The sequence below is a fragment of the Filicampus tigris genome, chromosome 21, assembly GCF_054856515.1.
Source record: "Filicampus tigris isolate MCC_2025a chromosome 21, RoL_Ftig_1.0, whole genome shotgun sequence".
Lineage (NCBI taxonomy): Eukaryota > Metazoa > Chordata > Actinopteri > Syngnathiformes > Syngnathidae > Filicampus > Filicampus tigris.
In genome coordinates, this window is record NC_141237.1 from 11,449,249 (window position 1) to 11,463,332 (window position 14,084).

The 14,084-nt window shown below is 38.7% G+C and overlaps 1 protein-coding gene across 2 annotated transcripts in view; it reads right to left on the bottom strand.

Annotated features, from left to right (window-relative positions):
- LOC147127617 (uncharacterized) overlaps positions 1-14,084 on the bottom strand; it is a 163,589-nt gene that overhangs the window by 6,385 nt on the left and 143,120 nt on the right. Inside the window, exons 26-27 of one of the 2 annotated variants that reach the window (XR_015084288.1) lie at positions 2,456-2,521; positions 1,005-1,174 (exon numbers count right to left, since the gene is read on the bottom strand). The gene's annotated coding sequence lies outside the window, so the exon portion shown is untranslated. The remainder of the gene's footprint in view (positions 1-1,004; positions 1,175-2,455; positions 2,522-14,084) is intronic. The other variant, XR_015084289.1, reaches the window with a different exon arrangement.

The following is a 14,084-nucleotide window of genomic DNA, read 5'->3' on the forward strand; positions in this document are numbered from 1 at the left end:
GCATTTTGCTACATAATTTATATTCCACAAACGCAAAATTAATCAGAATGCCGTGTTTCAACTAGTGGGCCTGCTGGGAACATATTCTTGAAAAAAAATATGTTTGGGTTGACTTCCGATTTAATGCATTTTGTGTACCCATGATTATTATTATCACTATTACTGTTTAAAAAAAATAAAAGTAAACAAAGGGTTTGACAGATTGAAAATGATTTCCCTAGAATAGCATCAATTGCTGTCACAAGAAATCCAAACTTTTCCTCACAAAATAGGAAATTACTTTTACTTTATTTACTTCTGTATTTTTATTCTAGGAACAATATCAGCAGAAATATAATAGCCTATTGATACAAATATATTTAGGATATATTTTGCTCCATGTGCAATAACACGAAGGCATGTTTGTCCATTACTTCTCCAAGAAAGTCATCATTCCCTCGCACGCTTCCATCGGTCAGGGATATGCAGTTTGTTCCCGGGCTATTGAAACCTCACTGCAGGATGATGCTGTTCATCAAAAATCTAACTAGTTTGCCTCCATCATTCCTTTGAGAAGACACACATTGAGGCGAGGCCTAAAGCCAGGCTGTAATGTAAAACATTCATTCCAGCTGAAACTGAGCTGGACTGGACAAGCTGTACTTTTAAATATGTTTGTCCAGACATAAACAAAATCCTAGTGCGCATTGTGTATATGTGTGTGTGCTTTCACGCACTGAGGATGAGGCCAGGGGATAAAACTGAGAGCTCTTCTCCGTATGTTGTGACTCAGAAAAAAAACAACCTCTCAGGTTATTTATGGCCATCTAAAATCAACATTGGCCAAATCCTCCATATCAGCTCCATAATGGACACACTGCCTGGCTCAGGTCAAAATAACACCAAACCACAATGGGACATGGTGCGCATGTATATATACTGTATTTGTGTATGCTCCTGCCTGCAATTTATTTATGTGTGCTGGTGCATGAGTGAACACTGTGTGTTTTTGGAAGAGTGTATACCTAGGGAACTTTAATCAAAAGGCGCAGTGTGGGTACATGGGGGCCTCGTCGCTCTCTCCTTCCTCAGATAAAACTGTGCGTTAGCATGCCAGTCACATATCTCATCTGAGAGCCTCTTCCTCACGCCTCCTACAGCACGCTATCACACACCACCGTGATGGCGGCTCCACCTGAGGAGGATGACGAAGGGGGGATGTCAAGATAGGAATGTCGGAGCACAAGAATGTTTATTTATTAAAAGCTTGATTGTGCTCTTTTTGTTTTCTAATTCTTTTGCTGTGAATGAACCAGTGAATTTGTACAACCAGACTCTTAGGAGTAATATCTGTATGGAGTAATATCTACATCTCTATTCCACTTAATGGTCAAGTGTTATCTGATATTAAAAGATAATAATGCTTTCTTATCTGAGGTAATAATTTTTAAAATATGTTGATTATTTTGGTTGTATGCTTGTAACTTCACCGTTACAACTAGAGTATATGAAACTGTATGTTCATCATGTGAGGTGTATATTAGTATCATTAAAAATAAAAACTAATAAAAAACTAAACTAAACAAACTAAAATAAACTAGATTAGAATTGTTAAAAAATGTTTTCATAATGTAAGTTAAAAAAAGTACAGAAACAATTCCCTTTATGATGTACTTAAAAATAATTTCTGCAACTTCAGAAAAAGTTAAATACAGTAAATACATTTGATAGAAATTGATAACAGTTTTTGAAAAACCTTTTTTGACATACCCCATTCAAATTTCTTTTGTCACCAGCCAGAGTGCTTCAATATAACCACTAGATGGCAGTGCAAGTCTTTCCTCCATATAATAAAAGCTGACCCTTTTCACGACTGCCTGTTATAATGCATGTTATGTCCTTCAATTAGCATTCTGAGTCAAATTATGAATTAAAATTAACAATCATTTTTATATTGAATGACATACTTACCGAATCTGCAGGAGTATGATTATTGCACTCATTCGAATAACACATAGAAAGCTAATGCATTGTCATTTTATGTACATAGTACACTATGCATATTTGTTGTATTTAAAAACGAGTAAAAAGACTATAGGGTACAGGCTATGGGCACTGCAGAATATTGATGTGAAATGAATGACATGTGCCACCGAATTTAGATTAAAGTCAGAGATTGTCGCCTATCATTCCTCACCAGTGCATTTACCCATAATTCCTCTCTGTCTCCAACATATCCGAAGATTCTCTGTGCAGGAGACAAGGTGAGCCTCCTGCTTGTACCTCTGGAATGAATTTCCACCTCTCCTGAGTGATTTTGTGTGTCTGACGTGTGCACGCGTGCGTGCGTGTGTGTGTGGTTTGTGATTATACCAGCGGCTGGCTGAAAGGAAGTAAAATACAGTGACAGCTTCATTTCCAAAGCTGAGTTCACATAAATGAGGGATTAAAGCAAGCAAGAAGATTCAGGGCTCACCTCGGCCCCAAACGACTGCTTCCTCTCTTTCTGTCCATCTTTACTTCTCTTTTATTTCTGTTATTCCTGCAGATATAGAGCAGACCAAAAAGGCCACTGAAACACATAAGCCACCACATACACATACACACACACTGAGCGAGGGGAGGGAGGGGGTTTCTGGGGTGTGTGCTGTACATCATGATGATGATGGCGACCAGGTTAGGGGAATGAAATTAGGGGTTAGGGGGAGGCAAGGGTGTGTCTGGTGGGGAACATTAGGGAAATGAAAAAGGGGTGGACCGCTGCCGGCTTCCGAGACGCAGACTTGTTAGAATAAAGGCATATAAAAAAAGACAGGAGACAGAGGAGATGACAGGGTGGACGATAAGATGAGTGGTGCCATAATGAAAACAGTCCTGTGCACCCTGAGATTACATGGGGAAGGAGATTGGAGAGGGACGGTGGTGGGGGTTGAAAAGGGTGGTATGGGGGGGGGGGGGGGGGTGGAGCGGGATTAAGGGAGGATGTAAATGAATTGAGAGAGATGGGCACTCATTTATAAGAAACCATAGTAAGAGTCAGCTAGATAGGACTTCATTTAGTTGTAAGAAGACTGGATGGCCTTTGACCATTTGCACGCATTTCATTGGTTCTGTTTTTGATGATCACAAAGTGCAACAGAAAAGGAGAACTGCATAAATGTTCACAAACTACAATGGCACCCGTCAAGGCACAGCAATGTATTTCGGAATGGAAAATTGTACATGGTCATAGAAAGCCACCGTCTATGTAGGTCCATCACTGAGAAAATACGTGAAACGGAAAAAAATGTTAAAAACTCTCAACCTTTAATTCAAATCACGGTTGCAGATCGGTACTAATATATATATATATATATATAATTTTTCTTACGCAAGGCCAACCACTACCTAAGGTTTGGGCTAGTTCTTAGTGGTACTCCTGCTAAACCACTAATAAATAAACTATGAACAACAAAGAGTTACATATAAAACCTAGCCAGCGGCACATTTGTACACAATAATCAAATGTACTTTTTCGATCAAGGCGCACCAGAATGGCCAACAATAAATCACACTTAAAATTCATCCTACAATCGGTTAACATTACGATTGTGCTTTAATATAGGAACTTACAAAAAGTGTAGATTCAATTGAAATGTCGTGAACATAGAAGTTAATTTGAAAATGTACTTTAATCAGTGTTTGAAAACAAACCCGCATGTATTACAGTTACATCTAAAGTTAAATACAACTGAACGGTACTCAACAATTGTACTAGTGTAATGGATGACCAAAACGTAAAAGCCACTGTAATATTATCAGACATTTTGAGCAGTTAATGCACTGATTCTTTCATGTACGGGTACTACATGAAGGCATCCACGTACCACTAGTGGCACACTTTGAAAATTACTGCATTTGAAAATGAACCTGAACACCACAGTTAAGGATCTTGTTCCTTCATGCAATCTTTCATGAGTTTCTAAATAAACATTTTATGCATTCTGAACATCTTAACCGATTTTTAAAATGTGACAAACCCCACACATGTCAGATGAAATGAATTGAAAAAAAAAAGGGTATTTTTTGCTCTTATAGTGTGTGGTGTAGTTGAGATGACCCAAAAAAAAATACACCACACACGCCACTGCCAATCTCGAGTCTCCCTCCCCAAACACGATTTTGATCATAGTACCAAGGCTGACTGAGAGAGTTAGCGTGGTGTCACAGGGCATCAAGACTGCATGAAAATACAAGAAAAAAAGAAAAACATGAGTAGAAGAGGCTAACTCTCAGCTAACTGGTAAACATGCTGTTGCAAACCTGTCATTTTCAGAAAAAAAATACAAAATAAAATAAAATAATAATAACATAAAAAAAACATTTTTTTTGTTTTGTTTAATGTGTAAGGAAGCCAACACAACACGCGACGGGAATGCTCAGATTAGAACTCAGAACTGTGAGGCAGACTGCTAACAGCTCATTCACTGCGCTGCCAAAAACAAACAAAAGCATATTTCGATTTCAAAATGTGCCAATTTTTTGGTTTTACCCAACATTCTCCTCCATTGGCGATTCCGGACACAGGGAGACAAACGACCTTTTGACCCTTATCAAGCGCTTTATGGGTTCCGTTTTCAATGAAAGCAGAGATCAGTCATATTAAAAAAAAAAAAAAAAAAAAAAAAGAAAAACAATACATATTGAAAGGCGGTTAAGAAAGGGGGAAGAGAATAGATGAGGTATTATAACGAAGGAGGACGAAGGAGCCCCACACCACTCTGAATGATAAGTGTCTCACGCACTGCAGGTTATGGGAAGTTCACACAAACAAATGATTCCCATTTGCCAGAGGCGAGGGACACAATTGAGATGGGGGTGTGAGCGAGGAAGGGGAGCACGCCAAAGAGGAGGGAGGGCAGAATAGGGGAGACTTGATCTCAGATCGCTCCATCTGCATCGAGGAAACGTTTACCTTTTTACTCCTCCAATGTTTTCATGGTGCTTTAACCAAAGCACCTTCAATCCAAAGAATATTAGGAACCCTGCAGTGTCACTACAACTTTAAATTACAGCCTATGGACCTCGGTCAATAACGCTAAATGTATGTCGAATGGGTTCATGTGGGTGGGCTGTGTTTTGTCCAATAAGAACCGGTACAGTAATAATGGTGCTTGAATATGACAATTTTTATACAATAAACAGCATGAAACAATCATAAAAAAGCGATATACTGTCATCTTATACCTCTATTTACCTTCATGGAGGTTGTTACAAACCAAATGATATCTATGCCGATGAGCTATTTTCAGTGCGTTCAGAGTGATTGGTAGTTTGCAACATGCATAAGTCAATAATGTACGAAGTAAGCATCTTAAACATACACGCTAATAATATATTTGTCATTCATATTCTTGACTTGAGATTTAGCATGATATGGGTCGGATGACAGGAAAGGTTGAGACAAGCCCGTTTAAACGATGGCAGCGTTGGTGCTAACAAAGGAGCAGTTTTATCGTAACATTCCTTATGAGAAATGCTTCGTATAGGCTCTGTAGCCATAGCTTTTGTTTATCTGATTGGACTGTAATTGGTTTGACAGGGCCAAATATCCTCTAGGACTACAGTTTTCCAAAACAGTTTATTTTGGCTCCATTCATTTGAAAGTGTTAGGAAGTTTGTCATAAATAAATGAGGCAGTGATCCTCAAACATGATTCTTGCTCAGAGCTGGAAGCGGGGGAAAAAAAAAAAAAAAAAAAAAGTCCTTTAGCGTATCCGAAACATCCTCTCGAAAGTATTAGCTGTCCATTGTCAGTGGCAGACAATCAGAGAGGAATGGGTTCACTCTGGATTGTCTATTTTCCATGTTGAGCAATCAGAGAAATCCATCAGAGGACCGGCAGAAACTGCAATTTCCTCATTGACAGGCGCATCAATAGGCCGTAATGTGATAATGCAGTCGCAAGGAACCTCAAGTAAGTACAGATTTTTTTTCCTTTCTGTTTTTATCAAATATATGTCCTCTTTTCAGTTGCACAACAGTTGGATTCAACAGGTTCAACTTAGAGCATTCGGTGGGCCATGGATTAGTGCAGCCCTCCCTCCTCATCTGTGTACTGCAAAAATGTCAAATATGAATGAAATTAATTAATTATTTAAATGTAAGAATCTCCTATTACCACAGTTGGATAAAGTCCTTAAAATCCTCCTTGTGGAAGCATTTTATTGTGTCCTTTAAGTGCGTGAGCAAAGGTTAAAACAAATAATAATTGCTTCAAATTCAAGGAAAAATTGTGTGATTGGCTGGCGACCGATTCAGGGTGTACCCCACCTCTGGGACAGGTACGAGAAATTCCACTGCCCTAGATAGATACATTAGAAAATAAATTAGAAGTTTGCACTAAGACTACGAGAGCAGTCATTTTGACTGTTTTCAAACTTTGATGTGTTATTACTCTGCGTATATAGATATAAGACCTCTTAACTTTTCCTAATTCTGTGTATATTTCATTACCGTGGTGCAATTTTATCGTATTAAACAATCTAAAAATAGTTACGAGTCATTATTTCTTTAACGGCGGCGTGCCAGTCAATTTGACCGCTCGACTTAATCTTACGTACATTGCGCTGGGACGGCGCCGTCGGGTTTCTAGAGCAACCAGCGGCTGTATTGAGAAATGCTTGCTGGTTACCATAATCTATAAAACTAAATATTACATAGTAGAGGAGGCCTTACATCTGCTTCAAAATACTGACGAGTCTGACGATGAATTGTTTGGCTGACACACAGTGAGGACGAGTAAAAAAGTCCCCCCTTACATGTGACAGTCATGACGTTGTTGGTAGTACATACCAGACGGTTGAAATAAATAAAATAATGAGCTTATGCGGTGCTTGTTGACATAATTAACCCATGGAAAAAACAGGTGTGATCGGGACGGAGCTGTTTTGTGTGCCATATTTCCGATTTACTCCCTCTTCTTCGAAGTGAAGTGCAGTAAAGTCTTTTGTGACACTCGCCTCCTTTCTTTCGGCACCAAACTAATATATTTTATAATAGCTGACCCGCACGCAGTGAAAGAGCCGCACGGGACAATATAGGCACTCCACCAACTGTTTCTCATTTATTTATATGACATTTACATTAAAATATACTCACAGGAAAGAAAAATCTCTCCGTTACATCTGTCTATGATGAACTCTTGACGATTGTCAAGATGCTATGGTAATTATCTCACCCGCGTATTGACCCCACAAGCTAGCAAAATGAGTAAAAAAAAAAAATAGACCCTCCAGGAAGCCAACTCTGCACAATATGTGACAAGCAGCTCTTGATTCAGCGTTATGGTTATTTTCATGCGCTTTATATTTGTTCTGTGGTGCCTTATGTCGCCGCATTTCAGGAGGACGCAGCTAATATAGTTACATAAAAATGCGGCTTTTATGTTTATTGTTATACCTCCAAAATACTCCAGTTTTCGTGTCGCTCATATCATTCATGCACTTTCTATTTGTTCTGTGGTGTCTGTTGCATGTTTAAGAGTTACTCTAGTGACCATATTGAAGTATTGTTAACCTTGTTATGGTGTTGGTACTGCTAGTGAATGTACATAAAAATGTTGTGGATTCACGTTTGTTGTTGTTGTAGCATTTTATTTATCAAACGACAGCCCCACCCCGACACCCTTACTGGTTGCAAGTACGCGAAAGTTATGGACTTGTATGAACCCGTCTGTGGCAGAAAACATGTTGGGGACCACTGATACATATATAATTTTATTAAAAAAAACAAATACAAGCGTATGCTGTAATATAATAACAAACATAAGCATTTAATATGTACAGTATATGAATAAGACATATTTCATAAATAATGTTGTGCAATTGAGTAAGATGCAGAATTATTATTGTCCTATAACATGATATATTGCAATAAATGTCCCACATGCCTTTTTTTGTGTGTGGTTGTTTTTTTTTATCTTGTACTTTGATAAACTGTTTTTGTCACTTTTTTTTTATTTTTTATTTTTTTTTTAAATTATCGAAATAATTTAAAAAAAAAAAAAGGAAAAATCAGTAAAGTGGATTTCTAAAGGTTGGCAGCTCTGCTCTGGGCTTTTCCCATCTTTTTCATTTTTTTTCTTTTCTTAACCTCGTTTGTTGACTTTCCTGAACCCCAGCGTGTTTCTTCTGTTAGCACTCTGTGCTAAGATTAAAACTTGGCGAACATTTAGCAAAAAAAAAAAAAAAACGGTATAGAAAAAGTTTAGAACCGTATATTTCGTGTGTATATATATATATATATATATATATATATATATATATATATATATATATATAGTAGTGCACAGACAGTGATTTGAAAAATTGTTGAATTTACCACACATGACTTCCTATCCTAATCAAGGGCTTTCTCATCTCCTATTTGAACGACACACATGAGCGAGTCCTTCAGCAGGATACCTTCACACTGTTTGATGAAACAGTGTGTGCATGAGTGTGCACGGGCTCACAAAAGCTCACCAACCCCTGCAGTGGAGTGGTAAAAGATATTAGGCGGCAATTGCAAAACGATTGCAAAAAGTGACATCCTTAATGGAGAAAGATTACAGTGTGCAACATGACTTTGATTTGAGCTGCATACATTTATTTTGGCGGCGCAGACAGGCTTCTTGGACAGCTCAGCACACGGAGCTCCTCTCCATTCTGCCCTTTGTGTTTGCGTGAGCAAATGCAAATTTATGTTAACACAAATTGATAAATTTTTGAATGCAAGCGAGTGAGACACAAAATGTCCTTTGCGGCAATTATTTTTGACTGCGGCTTTTATTATTGTATTACTCCTGTCAGCTTTCAGAGAAATGACTCAAATTGTTTTGAGTTTTTTTTCTTCTTTTTTTAGATTTGTGCTGAGAGGCTCATTTGAAAATGTTTACAACACTTACGAAACGTGTGAAATACGACTTAAAAAGTCATTTGTACTGATGCTGTGCTGATGAATGGAAAGGACTAAATGCCAACCAAAAATAGACAAGGCGATGCTTAAACTGCTGTTAGTTCAGCTGTAAAAACGTGAACCGTTTTATTAATCGCATTTTCTATTAAAATGGCACATAGCTGCTCGTGTCCATGAACGTCAACATTGTTGCAAGGTATAGAAACCATGTACAACGGGACCTAGCCTAGTGTCTCTTAACATTGTACAATTTGTTGTTTAAAGCAGTGATGTGTAAATTTACATCACCACTGCTTAGGTCATGACCAATCAGAGTTCACCTGTTTTCTAAAGCTGAGCCGTGATTGGCCGTTACCTGAGCCCTGCGCAACTGTGATGTCATTTTCAGTTGACAAAATGGTCGCCCCCTGATACGGACAAAAATGGGTGGATTTTGCTGCTTAACTCATATTTCAAAAATGCAATATTAATCAGAATCAACTTATACCCTTTTGTGACAGTTGGGAATGTTAAAATGTTATTTCAAACAAACACTGTCATGCTGGAGTGCATTATCCATCCATTACAGTTTGTTCTTATAAGGGTTGCAGTTGAGCTGGAGCCTATCCCAGCTGACTGGAGGCGAGAGATGAGACACTCTAGTCAATCGCAGGGCACGGAAAATTAAACACCTATTCACACTTACATTCACAATTTAGAGCCTTCGATACTAATCACCTTCTCACCGCGCTGCTGCTGGAGCAGATTTTTGTAAACAAATCTGATCTCAATGTATGAAAAAAAGTTTCCAAATATTAGTAAGACTTTAGAAGTTGAAGTGTATACTATAAATATTTTTACTTTCAGGCGACACATAGCTGGGATATATTTATATTTAGAGCAAAATAATCCCGATGGAAACATTTCTGATCATGTCAAGTTTATTGGGTCTTTCTTTTCCACAACATCAATGATGTTAAAACGGTCTTCTCAGTGAGAATAAAACTTGAGCTACCCAGGTGAAGAATCCAATAATTTCTCATTAAAATGACTAAATCATGTATAGATCAGAGTATGCCGAGAGACAAACCCGCTGGGTGAATCTGAATCAAAGCGTTACCTCTCATTAAAAATAAAATGAAATAAATAAAGTCACCATCAAAACAGACATCCGTTGCGACGGTGTCACGTTTAGTGCTGTGCCAGGGGAGGAGATGTCAAAATAATAGTCCCCCGCCTCAGGTCAAAGTAATCTCAAATCCCAGACTAGTAAAATCCATCAGAAATAAAGTTTGTGTGCAGGACCAAAGCACATCGGAGGTCCTTTATTTAGCTAATTCTCTTCCATTTGCGATGTACATAATTCTTCAGTGCTTTGATAAGGCCTCGGGGACACGCGTGTTTTAATTAGACCTGAGCAGCCTGGTTGAACAGTTCATAGGCAACTTTGAACATTTTTGCAGAGAGCCTCTGTCGCTCCGTGACAGGCGCTGCGTAATTAGTGGCATATGTGCATTTGCATATGTGCACCCGGTGACATGTTGCATCCTATTTGAATAAGTAGACATGTTTCAACGTGATATCCCCTGAAGTGAATACATGAATATGAGCTGCTAATTATACCAATCTTGCAAATGATCTATTTAAATATTAATCCTGTTTCATTTTGCATTGTTTTGCTGCGAGCTCTTTTCCGTCCGTCAGTGAGCTAACGTGTTTGTTTGTGTCAGCTCCACCTAAGCGGCACTGGGAATTGCCCTCTGAGCACGTGTGTCTCAGCACGCCTTTTTATGTGAACGTACGGCACGTGCGCTCGTCTGGATAACGTGCGCATGGTCTCCAGTGGTGCTTGGAAATATGGCAATTGTCAATTTTTGGATATGTGCGCGTGGTCTCCGGTGGGGCTTGGAAATGTGGCAATTGTCAATTTTACATGCACAAAATGAAAGCCAATCATTGAGGCCACTGTGTATGACAGGTTGTGGAACGGCGGAAACATTTATTTGAGTCAAGTTCAAACCCTATTTGAAAGTGTGCGCTACACAAGAAAGTTCCTGCAGTGCGTTCGAGTTTCTTGTCATCATTGTATGTTGTCTTGTCATTTTCTCATTATCTATCACTGCCTGCTAAGCATAAACATGGACAGGGCTTGATGATTGTTTAGGATTTCCTATTGAATGTCACAGCAAGCAGAATTGTGAGAGATGCTCATTAGTCTCGATTTGCTTGCAGTGACAAACACTCAATCACAACGTGCCTGGTCAACGTCTTTAAGGCACACGTGTGGGTTCATGTGCAAATAAGTTTCAGTTATGGACTCACTCTTAAAAAGCTGTGATAGGAGACACGTGTTGGTCAAGAAGCCGTGGAACTTTATGTTATGAAGAAGATCAAGTATAGGAAATATAGGAATTTCTTAATATGCAGTTTATAAATACTAATCTGCCCTGAAACATAAACAGCAGATAGGGTTGACAATATGTTACCACTACTACTACTACCATAACTTATTTCTAAAAAAAAAAAAAACATTAGATAGGGTTTTAAAACTGTATTTAAACAATTGAATAGCATTCATAATGATATTATTATTATAATCCTACGAAATTTAAAGTGTTGAACGCTATTGATTGATGGATCGTCAGAAGTTAGTTATTTTTCTGAGGGCGAAAAACTTTTTTTTAATTTTCAATTTATGTACTTATTCTCAGTGGCATTAAGTTTGGAATCGTATGGTTTCTGTTCATGTTCTTTCAGAAATACAGTAAACAAATCAGATATATGGCAGGTTTGTATCTAAAACTAGCTAACCGTGCAAAGTAATATATTGTGCTGTTTTGCAGCATTAATTCATCCCCCTGGAATCTAATTAGTATAATCGGCTATCGCAACCAGATCAGAGGGGATTACCAAAGGAATAAAAACAGATTGCATCTGAAAGTTGCTGAACATTACCTATCGCCAACAGTCCCCCACAAGCCATACAGCATTAATTCTCTTGTGCAATTGTTAGTACATGAAGTGCATTTCTATGTTGGGATAATGACCTGCAAATGCATCATTTTGGTTCTGTGAATACATTAATAATTGCGAAGTTATATTTCTGAAGCAGCTTGCAATGTCTTTGACATGTTTACCTTTAACAACAACGCCCCCCCCCCCCTCCCTTTTTTCCAGATACTAAAACAATCTAATTGTACTTGTCTCTCGATTCCCTTCAATGATGTTTGCCGTTAAGTGCGCTGGACAATGAAAAGCCTCTGTACAAAGCGAAGCCAGCCTGATGAACACTACTCATCCCTAATTGCATGCTAGTTTTGATGTAAGGCAATCATGAGGTCATCTGTTTTAAGTGGATGGCTTCGTTTGATCCAGCCTCGTGTGGAGTCTTATCATCAGCTACCAGGTGTGATTAAGTCGGGCTTGAAGAAGCAGGGAAAAGCAAGATGTGCTTTTAATGTTTTTGTATATAGGAAAAATAAGACCTGTCTAACCTTGAACCGTGCGTCTGGCTCTCGTCAATCAATCACAGCGCCGCGAACAATGGGACGGCGCCGCCTTCAAACTCATTAAAATGAGCATGCACGAACACACAAACATATCCCCTTTGCAAATTAAGTTGGGTGTCCTAATTGTTTTCGTGTTTGCAGGCCTTTCGACAACTTCAGAAGGCATTTGTTGTCGCTTGATATATGCTTGCAGCGCCTCAGGCAATGCTTTTTATGAACATTATTATTCAAATGAGCTAGAAATGTGTTTTGAAAGCCCTAAATCATTGAGCATGAATGGCTACTCTGGGCGTTTATAAATGACTTTCCGCACAAGCAAACCTCCGCCTGCATGCGTTACTTCGATGAGCTCATTTGAGTTCTGTCAACAGAATTTTTGTCACTTGTCCGCTAGCGTGACATGTTGTGTTGGAATGTTTGATATTTCACTGTCTGTATGACTATATTGTGTAGAGAGGATGTTGGAAAACAAGTTTTATATTGAGGGTTAGAAATGTGTTTAGGTATTTTTTGTTGTTGTTGTTAATTTCGTGACTTTATTATGTCACTCACAGCAGGTTTGAAGCGCAGAATGCATTGAATTTTTTATTTGTTTACAAGAACATACTTAGACTTTAGACTTTGTCAGTCAAACTTGTTTTTTTGTGTGATTTAAGTGATGCTATGATTAGTATATTATCGCTAGATGGACATGGAGATTATAACACTAATTTAGTATCAATGCCCACATCGCACAAGGTGTCAGAAGACATTGTATCGTGTATTCTGTGTATCTGCTAAGAATCTCTCCTCTTTCTTGCAATCGAAAAAATTAGAAAGACAACTCTTGGTGCTTCTCCAGTGTTAATTACGGTAATATACAGTCGATAATCAACAAATAAACGGAATAATCTCCCTCTGTGTCTAAAGTGTTATATTGTAGTCCTCGTCCAATGGATTCAGGATTCAGACGATGTGAAAAATCCATCCATCCATTATCTATTACGCTTATCCTCACAAGGGTCGCGGGAGCGCTGGAGCCTATCCCAGCTGTCTTCGGGCAGTAGGCGGGGGCACACCCCAATTCGGTTGCCAGCCAATCGCAGGGCACACAGAGACAAACAAACATTTGCACTCACAACCACACCTATGGGCAATTGAGAGTGTCCAATCCATGCATGTTTTTTTTTAAATGTGGGAGGAAACCGGAGTACCTGGAGAAAACACACGCAGGCACGGGGGGGAACATGCAAACTCCACACAGGGAGGCCGGAGTCGGGATCGAACCCACGACCTCTGAACTGTGAGGCGGACGTGCTAAGCAGTCAACCGCGATGTGCAAAATATCAAATAAAATTCAGATTACTTCATTTGTATAATTTTGCATATTATATTAACGTCTTCTTCCCGTTTTCCCAATATGACCTACTTCAAGTTGAGGGCATCTAAAAATGCTGTTTTTACTCGTCAGTGTCCATTTTTGCCTTAATGCATTCATATCATAATATTGACGTCAGTAAAATCAGGCGTCCTTTTATTTATCATGCACATAAATTCCGAAGAGAACAGGTGTCAACAGTGAACGCACAGTACAAAAAGTTCAACTTCCAACGCAAAGACTGACTTCAATTGAATAGCCTCAGTGGAATTACGTTTTTTCTTTGTTGAAAGATTATCACCCTCCTCCAACGCGAGAAGTTA